Genomic DNA, 17,002 nt, shown 5'->3' on the forward strand with positions numbered 1-17,002 from the left:
GCCAGATGTATCAACGATCCGTTGGTGTAGTCTTGTTGTAAGATGCAACAAATGTAACCTTGAAGTGAGATGTAACAAAGACCCGTTGTCGTAGTCTTGTAGTGAGATGTACCAAAGACCCGTTGACGTAGTCTTGTAGTGAGATGCAACAAAGACCCGTTGACGTAGTCGTGTTGTGAGATGTAACAAAGACCCATTGACGTAGTCTTGTTGTGAGATGTAACAAAGACCCGTTGACGTAGTCTTGTAGTGAGATGTAACAAAGACCCGTTGACGTAGTCTTGTAGTGAGATGTAACAGAGACCCTTTGACGTAGTCTTGGAGTGAGATGCAACAAAGGCCCGTTGATGTAATCTTGTAGTGAGATGCAACAAAGACCCGCTGATGTAATCTTGTGGTGAGATGTAACAGAGACCCGTTGACGTAGTCTTGTAGTGAGATGTAACAAAAACCCGTTGACGTAATCTTGGAGTGAGATGCAACAAAGGCCCGTTGATGTAATCTTGTGGTGAGATGTAACAGAGACCCGTTGACGTAGTCTTGTAGTGAGATGTAACAGAGACCCGTTGACGTAGTCGTGTAGTGAGATGCAACAAAGTCCCGTTGACGTAGTCTTGTTAGAGATGTAACAAAGACCCTTTGACGTAGTCTTGTAGTGAGATGTAACAAAGACCCATTAACGTAGTCGTGTTGTGAGATGCAACAAAGACTCATTGACGTAGAATTGGAGTGAAATGTAACAAAGACCCGTTGACGTAGTCGTGTTGTGAGATGCAACAAAGACCCGTTGACGTAGTCGTGTTGTGAGATGTAACAAAGACCCTTTGACGTAGTCTTGTAGTGAGATGTAACAAAGACCCGTTGACGTAGTCTTGTAGTGAGATGTAACAAAGACCCTTTGACGTAGTCTTGTAGTGAGATGTAACAAAGACCCATTAACGTAGTCTTGTAGTGAGATGTAACAAAGACTCGTTGACGTAGACTTGTAGTGAAATGTAACAAAAACCCGTTGACGTAGTCGTGTTGTGAGATGCAACAAAGACCCGTTGACATAGTGTTGTAGTGAGATGTAACAAAGACCCGTTGAAGTAGTCTTTTAGTGAGATGCAACAAAGACCCGTTGAGGTAGTCTTGTAGTGAGATGTAACTAAGACCCGTTGACGTAGACTTCTAGTGCGATGTAACAAAGACCCGTTGACGTAGTCGTGTTGTGAGATGCAACAAAGACCCATTGACGTAGTCGTGTTGTGAGATGTAACAAAGACCCTTTGACGTAGTCTTGTAGTGAGATGCAACAAAGACTCATTGACGTAGACTTGGAGTGAAATGTAACAAAGACCCGTTGACGTAGTCGTGTTGTGAGATGTTACAAAGACCCGTTGACGTAGTGTTGTAGTGAGATGTAACAAAGACCCGTTGAAGTAGTCTTGGAGTGAGATGTAACTAAGACCCGTTGACGTAGACTTCTAGTGCGATGTAACAAAGACCCGTTGAGGTAGTCTTGTAGTGAGATGTGACAAAGACCCGTTGACGTAGTCGTGTTGTGAGATGTAACAAAGACCCGTTGACGTAGTCTTGTAGTGAGATGTAACAAAGACCCGTTGACGTAGTCTTGTAGTGAGATGTAACAAAGACCCGTTGACGTAGTCTTGGAGTGAGATGTAACAAAGACCCTTTGATGTTGTCTTGTAGTGAGTTTGATGTACAAAGGTGTCATCGAGTCATTTGTTCGGCCATTTATTTTTAGCCTTGACCAAATTGGGGTTTCCACGCCTTGTTTATAATATCCTATTTTATATGAAAAGTTCACGCACCCCAGTAACCGCAAAGCCATTGACATATATTTTGAATATACCCATATTTTCAGGTATTCGTACATGAAGAATCAATGAATCAATCAGAAGAAGTACGAGTTTGCTTTTCAGTAAAACAAATTCACCACAATTGTCATGCAACACGTGTTTTACACAGACTTATCTAGTGGTATTATATGTGGGTAAAAAGAGACTTCTTGACAACAGACAAGATGGATAGTTGTTGCTATGACAACGTACACGGCGCCTCTTCGGAATCCAGGATGCCGATGAGGGAGATGCCACACACACACACACACACACACACACACACACACACACACACATATATATATATATATGTCCAATGGGATGCTATCTCCTACTGCATGTGTGTGTAGGTGTGTGTGCGAGTGTGTGTGCGATTGTGTTTGTGCGTGTATGTGTGTGTGTTATTGTGTGTGTTTGTGCGCGAGTGTGATTTCGTTTGTGTGTGTGTTTGTGTGCACGCGTGTGCGTGTCTGTAACTGTGTGTATGTGTGTGTGAATCATTTGGTGATATGTTTCTTTAACAAAAACTACATTGTTCTATACTTCTTGAAAGTATTTGCATTCATCTGCCATTTCATTTAGTTTTATTGAAACTCTCCCATTCCGAAAGGGGTAGGCTAGTGGTTAAAGCGTTCGCTCGTCACGGCGAAGGCCCAGGTTCGATTCCACACATGGTCATAATGTGTGAAGCCCATGTCTGGTGTCCCCCACCGCACTATTGTTGGAAGATTGCAAAAGCGGCATAAAACCATACTCACTCACTCACTCACTCACTCACTCACTCACTCACTCACTCACTCACTCACTCACTCACTCACTCACTCACTCACTCACTCACTCACTCACTCACTCACTCACTCACTCACTCTAACCATCCCGCCACACCAAGTCGCCCCCACCCCGAAGGCTGGACGAAAGGCCGAAGAAGAGGGAAAGGCCGGGGTCGTTCAACAGCGGATTCATGGCATGTATGAGTCTGTTACACCTCACTGAACACCCAGCATTAATCTGAACATACAAACTCTGAATATCAATCAGAGTACGTTGTGTTGACACATACAAAAATACGTGGAAGCTACATAACATTCCAGAAACTAGCCTTTATGCCCTCGAGCTTGGCTGATTTAAAGTGTTTCATGTCCATACACTTTAAAAGTTAAAATATGTGCTCCACAAGAGAACGTGGTACTGGTGTGCCAGGCCCTTAGTGTAGGGATGCGGTAATGTAATGTGTGAGGCTTAAGTCTTAAATGTGTGTTGAGTAAACAGGACCTGTGGCATGTCCTCATATACCCGCCATACGAGAGATAAGGATGAAGTGTTAAAAACACATATGCGCATTTTAATTACGTAGTGGTATGTTTGAATAGTGTTGTTTTTCCCGTTTTACTGCGGACGAGGACAAACTACTACTACAGACAGATCGTCTACTACTTTAATAACACTGGGAGAGGGGATGGGCTGAAGGTGTGGAGGGGTGGCCGTCGTGAGCGGTGGCTAGGGTGGGGTGTTGGGGGGGGGGGGGATGTGGGATACAAGGGTTGGTTAGCTGCATTTTTCATCTCAGATGTTCAGAGGCATTTATAATGTCAGCTTATATTAATACAGGTGAAACCTGTTGGCATGCAGATGAAGCACACCTCGTCGTGACCTTAGGGTATCACTCGTACAAGGATTACACAAGACACTGTTCTGCGTGTATATCCCCGCGACATAGACACATTGAGGGATTGTGGCATGGCAGTCACTTACCTTGTTGTATACCGGCTATATTACACGGACTAGACCCACTGGTGGCGTTGTGGCACGACAATCACTTACCTTGTTGTATACCGGTTATACAACCGTGATTGTATTATTGCTCCCTTCAAGATACATGGATCATGCTAGCCGGGTTGTCTGCCTGGACACACAGGCCTCATGTGTCTCCTCCGCATCCCGCTGCATCCAGGAGCCTCGGGCCAGACACCTCGGTAGCTGATAAGGAAACACGACGTGACGGTGATAATAGTTCTAGCCTGGCAACCATCCAATTTCATGTCAGCCACACGCTCCTGTACATACGTCAGACCAGAGTGGACCGCCTCCGTGGTCTAGTGGTAGAGAGCGGAAGGTCCGGGGTTCGATCCCGGCCTCGTCATACCAAATGACGTTAAAAGATGGTACTTGTTGTTACCCTGTCTGGCGCTGGGTATTAAGGGGCTAAAACAAGGACTGGTCGGTTAGGAGTCAGTAACCTGTGTTTGAGTGGGGTATTCATGTTAAACGGCGGCATGGTATCTCAGTTTGCTAGCACTATAAATCGGCATCAGTCCGGACCAGTATAAGCAGCCACACACACACACAGACGTGCATGCACGTCGCTATAGAAGTGTTATAATTTTGGACGCGACGTTAAACCCAATTTGACCTCATGTCACCTCAGACCGTATATCCTCACCCTTGCCCCGTGCTCCATGTCTTTTGCACACACTCCTCTGCGCTCCTGACACACCAATTTCGTTCCTCTATCTCGTCCTAACTCAGTCTTTCCTAAAACATCCACATCATTACCCTGACACCTGAGCCATATGTTTACTCTTAATCTCTATCCCCTTCATCAAACACCACCGACACCTCAATCAAAATCTCCAATAGCAATACCAGGCTGGGCGACACCAGCTTTGAATCGAACCCGGGCTTTCGGCGTGACGAGCAAACGATCTAACCACTTGGCTACCCCACCGCTCCTTTTGGAAGACAAGTAAGGCCTCTTTTTAGCTAGTGTAAATGTACAACTCACATACGACCTCAACCTAAAACAGGAGAGATAATGTGAATGTGTAGGGCCGACCATGAGGGTTGTTGACCTTATAGTGTCGATGATGGATCGCCTGCTGCCGGTCGAGACAGGCTACTTAGACAAGGCTTACATACACACTGACATGGTCCCTGTCCTGACCCGATCCCCATTTGGGTGGCCCCAGCACCTAAAGCCTGTCTCTGTAGGGTTGAATAGACTCACCGCCCAATGATCGTCTCCCCGTGGGTAGAGTAGTCAAGTAGTCGAGTAGTCTCAGTTCCCAATGTTACTGCGTGGGGTGGGGTGGGAGGTGGGAGAGATGGGTGTTTAGGGTGGGTACGGTTGAGGTTGAGGGGGGGTTAGGGGTGGGGGGTGGGGGGGGGGGGGTGGTAGGGGTGGGTGGGGGTAGGGGTGGGGGTGGGTGGGGGGTTTGGGAGGTCGATAATTATGTATCATCCCAACCGTCTGTTACTAAACAAAAAAGCATATAACTCTACTGCCCGGTATTGAATAAGATCGTGCATCATTCCAACAGCCTGTTACTAAACACTAACGTGTATGACTCTACTGGCCCGGTATTGAATAAGATCGTGCATCATTCAAACAGCCTGTTACTAAACACTATAGTGTATGACTCTACTGGCCCGGTATTGAATAAGATCGTGTATCATTCCAACAGCCTGTTACTAAACACTAAAGTGTATGACTCAAATGGCCCGGTATTGAATAAGATCGTGTATCATTCCAACAGCCTGTTACTAAACACGAACGTGTATGACTCTACTGGCCCGGTATTGAACAGCATCGTGTATCACTCCAATTGCCTGCAAGTAAGTTTTTGATAATCAAGCGATTCCTGTTTCCATAATTCGTAAAATAAATAGCCCACGCCCACTAGCGCACTACTTTCTTCGCTTGTGTTGTATTATTGCATTGAACAATGTCATTAATTTGCACACTGTGTCTACAGTTTTTATATGCATTGGTGATTAGATAAGCAGTCTGTGAGGTTGCAAATCCGATTTGGAGGTATATGCATTTACACAGTGGACATTTTTTTATGGTACTTCCATCAACACAAAAAGAATACAGAGATCCAAAGATCCCTGGACGCAACGTATATTTGAGGCATCCGCCAATTCAAGACAGGCATTTATTTACGGTTTTACGGTATAGAGTCACGAAGGTCAGGAACTGGGCCAGCCGCACCTTGTCCCTCTGCCGGTTCCAAATCTGCATGTGTATTTGCTACTGTTGTCCTTGAGATCCAATATACTCACTAACAACATTTTTTAGGTACACACTTTAAATAACATGAATACACAATGTATTTGATTCAAATCGAGATGGTATAATTATTATCCTGTTTTTAATAAATTAACAAAACATCTTCAATCAATACAAGGCAATTTCCGGTAAACAATACTCCAAACAATATAAATAGATATGTTATAAATGTTAAGCTGTTTATGCTGCATGTTTCAAACGGCCCTGTTCCGTGTGAGCCTCACGTATAGACTTCTAAAGTACATCTTAGTTTAGTCATGGTCATGCTGTTCTATGATAAATCGACAAACCAACGTCACATTCTACATGGAGGTGTCAGACATTTATTAGCGGGTTCCTGAGTTCCAAATCGGGTGTCAGAGCGTTTTTCATAAAAAGCAATAACGACCCGTGAATATCCGGCAGAAAATAGGTCTTCAGCCAGCCATGCTTGACGCAAAAGTCGACTATGTTTGTCGTAAGAGGCGACTATGTTTGTCGTAATAGGCGACTTTGTTTGTCGTAAGAGGAGACTATGTTTGTCGTATGAGGCGACTATGTTTGTCGTAAGAGGCGACCATGTTTGTCGCAAGAGGTGACTATGTTTGTCGTAAGAGGCGACTATGTTTGTCTATGTTTGTCGTAAGAGGCGACTATGTTTCTCGTACGAGGCGACTATGTTTGTCGTAAGAGTCGACCATGTTTGTCGTAAGAGTCGACTATGTTTGTCGTTTGAGTCGACCATGTTTGTCGTAAGAGTCGACTATGTTTGTCGTAAGAGGCGACCATGTTTGTCGTAAGACTCGACTATGTTTGTCGTCATAAGAGGCGACTAGCGAGTGGTCGGGGTCATTGACCTGTCATCGTATCCCACTTGCTCATGATGTCAATCACTGGACTGTTTAGTCTAGCTGATACATTGGTGAGTGTGGTTTTAAACAACAAACAAACAAACAAAGCAATAACACGTTTTTCAATTGATTCAAAGTAGTGAATAGGGACTACTGTTTGGTTGTATTAATTGGAGTGAGATAACACAACGTGAAGCCTTTTTCAGCTACAACAGGGTGTGTCAGCTTAATGAGGAAGACATGACCGACATCACGAATGTCACACGTGTTATTCGTATCACCCAGGAGAATTGGTTATGGGTCATATTCAGGGCGAATCTGGGACCTGAACAAATGGCCAGCGGATCCTGGCGCTGCTAAGGGACACAACTATTTACACATTATGGCGCTCTACGCCACCAGGTTACAGGCATGTGTGATTCCATCCCCCATATAGCATATTCATAAATTTAAAAAAATACACATTCAAAGATCTCGACGGATTTAGGTACTCTTCATACACATGAATGGCAATATCACGGCGGGGGACACCAGAAATGGGCTTCATACGTTGTACCCCGTCTTCGGCGTGACGAGCGAACGCTTTAACCACTAGGCTAGCCGACCGCCCTCATACATATGGTCCACAATTACAATTGTACAGATCCAACTGCAGAAGTCATTTAACTGAAGCATAACATATTTTTGGAAAAGGAAGAATGTCAAGAGGGATGCTAAAACAATGTATTCCCACCATCACCATCCCGCCAACAAATCTACACATCAACACTAATTTTCTCGTTAGCATTTGCGTCAACAGTAAGGATGTTTATTAAGCGACCACATATAATTTATTTAACTAACTACAAGTTTGGGAATAATGAGTGAGTAAGTTGGGTTTAACGCCGCTTTTAACATTATTCCAGTTATATTAAGGCATGTCAGCTTAATGTGGGAGGAAAGCCCGAAGTGATGCAGGTCTCAGACGTTTACCACTTCGGTGAAACCCACGAGTACGGGTATGGTGCTGACAAACCTAGAAACATAATCGGGGCGAACCGGGATTCGAAGCTACGATCATAGATTTCTGGCATACCCTGAATGACATCAGCAGAACAGCTTGGTATAACTGTATAGACATGTCTCGTGTTTATATATGTGTCGTACATGTACATGTATATATGTACCAGACATGGTACATATTTGAACCACATTTTTGGCCGCCGCCTGTTGGCTGAAGGCGCTAAGCTAGCTGCCCAGTTTAACACGGATATTCCACTGTAGGAAATACTGTTGACGGCGGCGTTTAGCCCAAGTCATGTTCAGTCACTCGACAAATACAGTGATATTCACAGACAATTTCTGAGACCAGCACTTACAGAGCAGCTATTATAACAAATCAACCATCATATTCCACACTCTCCACATTCTACGAATCTATAGTCCCGATTCGTTGCACTTGAACTTTTTAAATAAGAAATATCGTGTTCAAAGTACACGTTCACACGAGATAGTTCAACCAACTAAACAATACCCTTTAACCTGTAAATCTTTAAGATGTCGTGACTGATTTGTATGTCAATGTTTTGATCTGTGACACTTAATATTTTAACTTCATACAAAGAGTGGTCAAGTGGTCAATACATCGATGTTTTTCCCACGTATCCGTTGAGGTAAAAACCTTGGAGATAGGTGTCCAAAGTGTATGCTCTCTGCACCTACAGTCATGGGCAGAGCCGCCACTCTTACTCGGCTTTTGTTTCATATTGTTATACATGAAACCATGTCAGCGAGGATGACGTTACCTGGTGCTACGGGCATCTTGTTATGTAAAGATAAATGTGGAGGTATCAGTGGTTGCGACAATGTCATCTTCTTCTGGGAGCTACTTCGGTGCCACGTCTTCGCAGACCAGGCTCATCACGTCCAGATGTCAGACGGGAAAAGGTTCAATGTCACCGCAATGGCAAACGTAATTATTGTTGAATGATAATTCTATTTGGATTTGAACATAAATATGGAGCATGTATTACATAAAATGTGTTTCTGTTGAAGAGATCAAATAAAAAGAGGGCATGCAATAAAGATTTGCGACATCATTTTTACGAGACAGTGAAATACATGCATTTTGTACTAGTAGGATCAGCTTGAAAGACTCTTCTGTTATCGTGGGCCTCCAATTCCCATATGAGTACATACCATCCCATCATATATTAATATAATGATTTATATGCCATTTGTTATTTTGTTTGATTGTTGTTCGACACATATTATTTTCGTCTGTCGGTGCTTCAAAACATGCAATTACTTTCCCTGAAAGGACGAGCCACACAATTTTCATTTCGCGATACAAAAGTTCCAGCCCATCCAGTATGTCCAGCCAACAATTTGTTTTACCTCTGAGGCATCGCTACTTTTCTTCAGTATCAATTTGTATGATATATTTAACAAGTAGGGTGAGATACCGAGTGTATTTTGCTTTCAAATGTATCAAAACTCGTCGCTAAATGTTTCAAACTCCGAGATTCTATTTATTATCGAAAGCATTCGCTTGGTCAGCTACCAAATACAGTCCACTCTTTTCGTAAAAGTGATTTCTTACGAGAATGAGTGTGGTGTTCCCGATTTCACAGGCATTTGTGGGCACGGAAGGCCCAGTCGTCTTCGGCGCCGCAATTCGTTCTGCAGAGTTCGCCCTGGTTATGTTTCTAGGTTTGTCAGCACCACACCCGTGCTTGTGGGTTTCACCAAACTGGTAAACGTCTTAGACCTGCATCACTTAGGGCTTTAATCCCACATCAAGCTGACACGCGGTGATAAGACTGGAATAATGTTTAAAGCGACATTAAACCCAACTCACTCACTCATTCACTCATTAAGCATCAGCAAACAGTTACGTCAAATGTGTTCAGTGAGTTGAAGCAATTCATGTGATGCGACAGATCTCTTCTCTGGCAGGAGTTTTGAAGGACGATGTGAATTTTCTGTTTTTAACACAGGCATGTAGTGGAAAATGTCCTGTGAAGTCCCGAGGCATCGCTACACGGAGAGGGTTATGCGCATGTGTGACACCTGGTACTGCCGTGTACACGGTTACCAGAAATGGAAGTGCAACTATCACGATGACACGCCCTCGGGCTGGTAAGTGGTCAAAACATGTTGAATTTCTGTGCAGACTGAGTTCCTCTGGTAGCCGCCGCCTTTAACAGTATTTCAGCTAAATTAATTATCACGTGTCAGCTTGTTGTGTGACGAAAGTAAACACTGACGGATATTGGGTGGTCAGGCTCGCTGACGTGGTTGAATCATGTCATCGTATCCAAATAGCGTGGATGAATGCTCATGATGTCAATCACTGTCTGGTCCAGACTCGATTATTTACAGACCGCCGTCATATAGCTGGAATATTGCTGAGTGTGGCGTTTAACAACAAACAAACAAACAAACAACACTCATACTTAAGTACACATTACTCAGTACGGTAAGTAACAACCACGCTGTAGTCATTAATAAAGGAGCGATTGTAGTCGTTGGTTGGTTGGTTGTTTAACGCAAATATTCCAACTAGACGGCGGTCTGTAGATAATCGAGTCTGGACCAGACAATCCCGTAATTGATATTATGAACATCGATCCACGCAATTCGGATCGATGACATGTATCAACCAAGTCAGCGTGCCTGACCACTCGATCCCGTTAGTCGCCTTTTACAACAAGCATAGTCGCCTTTTACGGCAAGTATGGGTTGCTGAAGACCTATTCTACCCCGGAATCCTGAACGGATAGGAGGATAACATCGGTGAATCTGAATGTCAATGGTGTCATCAACTTTTATTAAATTACTGTCGTTATTGGCATTTCACTTCGTTGACTCCATATCCAGCTTATCCAGTGTTGTTGCACTATTTTTAAATACGGTTCTCAAGACGATGTTGTTCAACATATAAGGTGCTTACGTTCTTAAGCCATGGTGAGACCGCCTCATCTATTTCATATTTAGAACTGTGCATAAAGTTACAGGGTGACAAAACACTCCCCGCAAGACTGTATGACGAAAGGGATGACTTGATCTTTCCAAAAGTCAACTTTCCCTTCATGTCGAGCAGTATTCTACCAGCTATAGACTTTGGTGTTTACATTTCACAACTTTTGAGGTACAATCGAGTATGCTCTTTCTACGAAGATTTTAAAGAGCGTCAAACGCTTGATCAAGGTTACAACATTCAATGCCCCAGTAACGCTTTCACAAGGTTTTATGGTAGACATGTGGATTACCTTTCCAAATTCCATCAGTGACAAAAATAATTCCCTATTTTGACATATGTCAATATGTTCCCGTGTTTCATCAGGTGAAAATGTGACTTCCTTTGCATGTGTTTGTGCCTGTGCCACTACTGGGGCAGAATACGGTCTCCTTTCTTTTATCATATATAGCTATTCCACTGTTAAACGTTGGGCAGCTATTTTAAAGGCTGGGATGACAAGCCTTGATGATGACCCTAGGTCTGCATGTCCCTCAACTTTAAGATTCGATCAAAGAGACAGAAAGACCTATACTGTCAGATAGCACATATTGCCATTGCTGAACTTGAGGAAGACACAGGTATAAGCCATGGATCCATTGAACTAGTAATTATAAAAAAATACAGATGAATAAGACATCTGCTCGTTGGGTGCCAAAGTTTCTAAACTCTGATCTCCACTTGCAAAGGCTGCTGTGCGCCAATGTGGGTACGAAGAACTTCCCCACCCTGCATATTCAATGATTACCTAAGACGCCGTGAATGTTTTTTTCAGGATGGCTTCAGTAAACTTCTTCCTGGCTGGAATTGTAAACGTAGCTTCATCATCGATATGAGAAGTGTATTGAAAAGCAGGGAGATGATGTGAAAAAAAAAAAAATTAAAAACACCTTCATAAAATTTTGGGCTTTGTTTGTTAGGCTTAGGACCTTTTGACCAGCCCTTGTATTAAAATGACACAACAATACTTGAAACCCCTCCATCCACCCTCCATCACCCGCATTTGCAGTGGTATGGCTGAAGTATATAACCATTGATTGTATTCAGGTGTAATCGGGAGTAGGAGGCAGCATTCCTCGCAAAAGGTTCTCACAGTGTCCCTCACAGACACGTCAACACCAGCCCGACCCACCAGCGCCATGTACGCCCTCGACCTTGGGTCTTACAAGTGGGAGACTATTGGTCAGTTTGAAGGAGCGGTGGTCAGTGTGGACTATTCCGATAATGTTCTCTATCGATGTCAGAAACACCCCAGCGGGTTGTACAAAACCATTCTAAAGGCCGGGAAGTTCGACATGATATCTGAAAGACGACTGTTTTCTGGTAAGAGAATACTAAGCACGACTACTATCCTCTTTATTCTAAGTCTGACCCTTTGCGGTTTTAAAATAAGGTTTACTGCTTCTTAACGAAACCTAGTACATGCACATTTTGTATGTTTTTAAATGGGTGGGTATTTGACACAGCCTCTTTGTGACAAGGTCATCAATTTATGGATTGAAATGTTGCAATTATGGTTACAGAGATGCATTCTTTTGACGGTAAATGTAAAATTGCTCTTGAGTAGAGTTTATGTCCACCGAAAGAGTACAATATCGATTCAGTTTTCTTTTTATTAAAATTTTATTTTCACACATAAATAAGAACAATACGCTTGCACAAGTTCATTATCATGTAGATACCATTCGGCACAAAAAAGCCTTCAGAAACTTCCAACATCTTATAATATACAAAATGTGATGTACAAATGTATATTTACAGTTTATCGTTTTCTTTACAAGGACCCTGTTTTGACGTTGCGGGATTCCCCACCATTTCTACGGTGCTGTTCTTTAAGAACAAGGGGTTGTGGCGATACAATGAGGAGGTGGACACAATGATGAAGTTTCCTTTCTCTGTTGACGGAAAGGAGTCTGACGAGCGGATCGTAGCTGACAAGAAAAACTTGTTCGTGACATTAATACGTTTTTCCGCGTGAAGGATTGTGTTCCCTAGCCTAGCATGATCCGCTGGTCATCGCTTGGAATTTCAGATATGCTCTGATAATGAACCCTGCACCATGGCCGTGCTCAGAAATAGACTACTCACAGTGATAACTTCCAACACCTGCATCACTTTTCTCGCTCATTAAGCTCAAAGGGGCGTTAACCATACTATTTCATTTAAACATACAATAAGAACAAAATAGTCGTAATTATTATAATGTGCCAATGTGCATATACAAGACATTTGAAGTTTGTAAAAGTCCCAGGAACCTATGTTTGTCGTCAGATTCGAGAGAATGTATCGGGTGGACATGCTTGGGATTGCAGGTCATTGTAGGGCGAATATTATTCACTGTATGGACTGGTTTAGATTACAGCATGTTGTATTCTACCATGAATTTGGAATTTACTCGATTCTGATTGGTCAATCAGAGGCTATTAAATCACAATAAACCCCCTCTGATTGAAACAGCTGGTTTAACGCCCGCATCACCGCGGAAGTTAATATTCATAGATTAGTACTATTTTTAGTCATTGTCGGTAGGCATGTTTAAATAATTATATCTACAATTACAGGTTACAAAATGCACAGATGCAGTTACTGCAATATTCAAAGGATGTGTGGCAATACATTTCGTGCAGAAAAAACACGACAGAAATCAACAAAGGGAATGTATTTACATTTTGGAGACAACAGAGAGCTTGAAAATTTGGCGCTTTTCTATATACGACTGTGACGATCTTTTGCGTCACAATGAGCGATATGACGTCATAATGGTGACGTGCGATGTAGACGCCTTGCAAAGCTTGCTTTGTTTTCTTTAGGGATGCCCACCTCATGTTAGCTTACCAAGTTGCCGTGCTTATATGCTTTCAATGCCTGTCATATGTTCGAGTTAAGTATTACGGTGTAAACAAACTGCTTGAGTATAAACAGCACGATATTTTGTTCGGTGATTCCGTAGATCACTGAACTCAACCCATGCCGTTTCACTCAGTAACACCAAAGAGTTCGCTTTTCTTTAGTCATGGTAGAATGGCTACGCTTAGCGTTCGGTTCCAAATTCAATTAAGGAGGTTTAAATCTACAGGTAACCGAGCTCTACATTGAAAACACACTTATGTTTATCTCCTAATTATTAAACGTCAACCCCAGGGAATAATTAGTCTCGGTTTTCTGCCGAAACAGATACCATTGGGAGTAAAAGGGAAAATAATATGAATGGATCACTGAAAATCAGGGATGTCAGCAGGTGTTCGCTAAAACGTAAATGTGTTCTGATTTGTATCGCGAATTGCTGCCCATTACGCCGTTAAAAGCAATCAATAAATGTATTGACTTGTGTTCCAGAGTGTTCTACTTGTATTCCCGGGTTAGAAACATCATGATGAAGATGGACCTGAACGGAACACAACTGCTGACCTTCAGAATTCCAGCCCCCATCAGCGAAATGGTCATACTTCAACGTTCAACAAGTAGGCTCAGTTTTTGTACTGTGGGGTGTACAATTATGCTGTAGCGGATCACACACATAAAAGTCTAAGCAACCACAGATCTCAGTGACTCCCCATTCAGTTCTCAATTTCAAGGACCGCCTCCGTGGTCTAGTGGTAGAGCGTCCGCCCGGAGAGCGGAAGGTCCGGGGTTCGATTTCCGGCCGCGTCATACCAAAAGACGTTTAAAGATGGTACTTGTTGTCACCCTGTCTGGCGCTCGACATTAAGGGGCTAAAACAAGGACTGGTCGGCTTTGAGTATAATGTGTCTGAGTATGGTATTCATGTTAAACTGCGGCATGGTATCTCAGTTTGCTAGCACTATAAATTGGCATCAGTCCGGACTAGTACAAGCAGCCACATACACACGTACATGCATGTCGCTATATGAGTGCAATAATCTTGGACGCGACGTTAAACCCCATGTAACCTCACCTCACCTCAGATTCAATGTTACCTGTCTTAAATCATCTGAATAATACTAATTTCTACTGAATGTTTTCATCGCCGTCATTAATATTCCAGCTTCATCACGGCGATCTGTAAGTGTCTGAGTCTGGGGTCGGCGGGGTAGCCTAATAGTTAAAGCTTTTACTCGTCACGCCAAAGACCTGAGTTCGCTTCCCGACATGGGTACAATGTGTGAAGAACATTTTTAGTGTCCCCCGCCGTGATATTGCTGTAATATTGCTAAAAGCAGCGTAAAACCATACTCACTCAAACACTTGTCTCGATCAGACGAATCAGTTAATGAAATAGTTTCGCCATTACCATTGGTTTCAGAAACTAGCTTCTGGTACATCTATATGAACGACATGAAGATTATGACGGGTGGAAGTCTCCGAGGTGGTTTGCAGGCGTTTAAACGCTTTAAATGGAAAACGATTACAGCATTTGCATTAACGAGATTCAAGATACTTTTGGCCCATAAGAGGTGAGGCACTGTCATGTGTTTCATTGCAACTATTCTTTTGCAAAGGTTGTATCGACGGCCTGGGGATACGTAGAGGGCTCTTCGCTAATTACATGTTAATTTTCAAGTTTACAATTTCATGAACAGGACAACTGAGTAGACGAACTGTGACAAACACTTTATTTCACAATTAAAGAAATGATTTATTCATATGTACATATGTATACTGTTATTGAGGTAAGTTTGAAAACCACAATCCCATTGAATGTAGTAGAACTTAAGTGAAATATCCATTTTGTCTTTTTCAAAATAAATGTAGTAACTTTATTTCATCGCATTGTGAACCTGTCTATTCAATCTCATGACTTGCCTCACTTTGACCATCATGGCTAATCACATTGGCCGTCTTCAGCCTTCACACTTCACAGGTGTTACTACTAGGGCAGGACATGAAGATAACTTCTCGGAAACACCTGGTACAGATATATATGATTTTGCTTTTAATTTCCTTATGAGAATGTTCAATCTTTGAGAACAAAAATGAAATGCCCGTCGAGAAAAGAAGTTGAAACTGTGATCGTTAATTTTACATACGAGGTAACAACGCTTTACTGGTTGCCTATATAGACACCTATACCGTTACTATGATATTGTATAAAAAGTGTTTGTTTGTTTGTTGTTTAACGCCGCACTCAGCAATATTCCAGCTATATGACAGCGGTCTGTAAATAATCTAGTCTGGACCAGACAACTCAGTGATTGACATCATGAGCATCGATCAATGCAATTGGGATACGATGACATGCAACAACCAAGTGAGCGAGCCTGACCACCCGGTCCCATTAGACGCCTCTTACGACAAGCATAGTCGCCTTTCACAGCAAGCATGGGTTGATGAAGTCCTATCCTACCCAAAAATTTCACGGAAGTATTGTATAAAAAATGGGTCCGTTACCTATAGACAACAGTACTTAACACGCTGTCCGCACAGACACTGTGTCTCTACCTCTCTTGAACAATGCTTCACAGAATGCCAGTACAGGCACAGTGCCTGTTACGTACATGTATGGGCAACAATGCTTCACAGAATGCCAGTAAAGGCACAGTGCCTGTTACGTATAGGTAACCATGCTTCACAGAATGCCAGTACAGGCACAGTGCCTGTAACGTATAGGTAACAATGCTTCACAGAATGCCAGTACAGGCATAGTGCCTGTTACGTATAGGCAACGGTGTTTCACAGAATGCCAGTACAGGCACGGTGCCTGTAACGTATAGGCAACAATGCTTCACAGAATGCCAGTACAGGCACAGTGGCTGTTACGTATAGGCAACAATGCTTCACAGAATGCCAGTACAAGCACAGTGCCTGTTACGTATAGGCAACAATGCTTCACAGAATGCTAGTACAGGCACAGTTCCTGTAACGTATAGGCAACAATGCTTCACAGAATGCCAGTACAGGCACGGTGCTTGTTACGTATAGGCAACAATGCTTCACAGAATGCCAGTACAGGCACGGTGCCTGTTACGTATAGGCAACGGTGTTTCAGAGACTGCCTGTATGGAAACTGTGATCATTACTGATAGACAGCAATGAGTAAACAGACAGCCATAAGATGAGGATACAAGTATGACTCATTTACAGACACTCCCCACCACCCACCCCACCCCACACCCCACACATACACCTGTTTTGTCATATGGTCGAGGTTATTTTCTGGCGTTGACGTCAAGGTTACATTAGAATGTTAAGTTTGGCGCTCGACGTTGTCTTCAATTACGTCCTAACAGGTAGTTATAACACTGCTGTCATGTTCAGAAATATAGTCCTCTTGGTACGGTTTTAGTTAAAGTGTTACATT

Source organism: Haliotis cracherodii, unplaced genomic scaffold (assembly GCF_022045235.1).
Source record: "Haliotis cracherodii isolate W230 unplaced genomic scaffold, xgHalCrac1.p SCAF_7, whole genome shotgun sequence".
NCBI lineage: Eukaryota > Metazoa > Mollusca > Gastropoda > Lepetellida > Haliotidae > Haliotis > Haliotis cracherodii.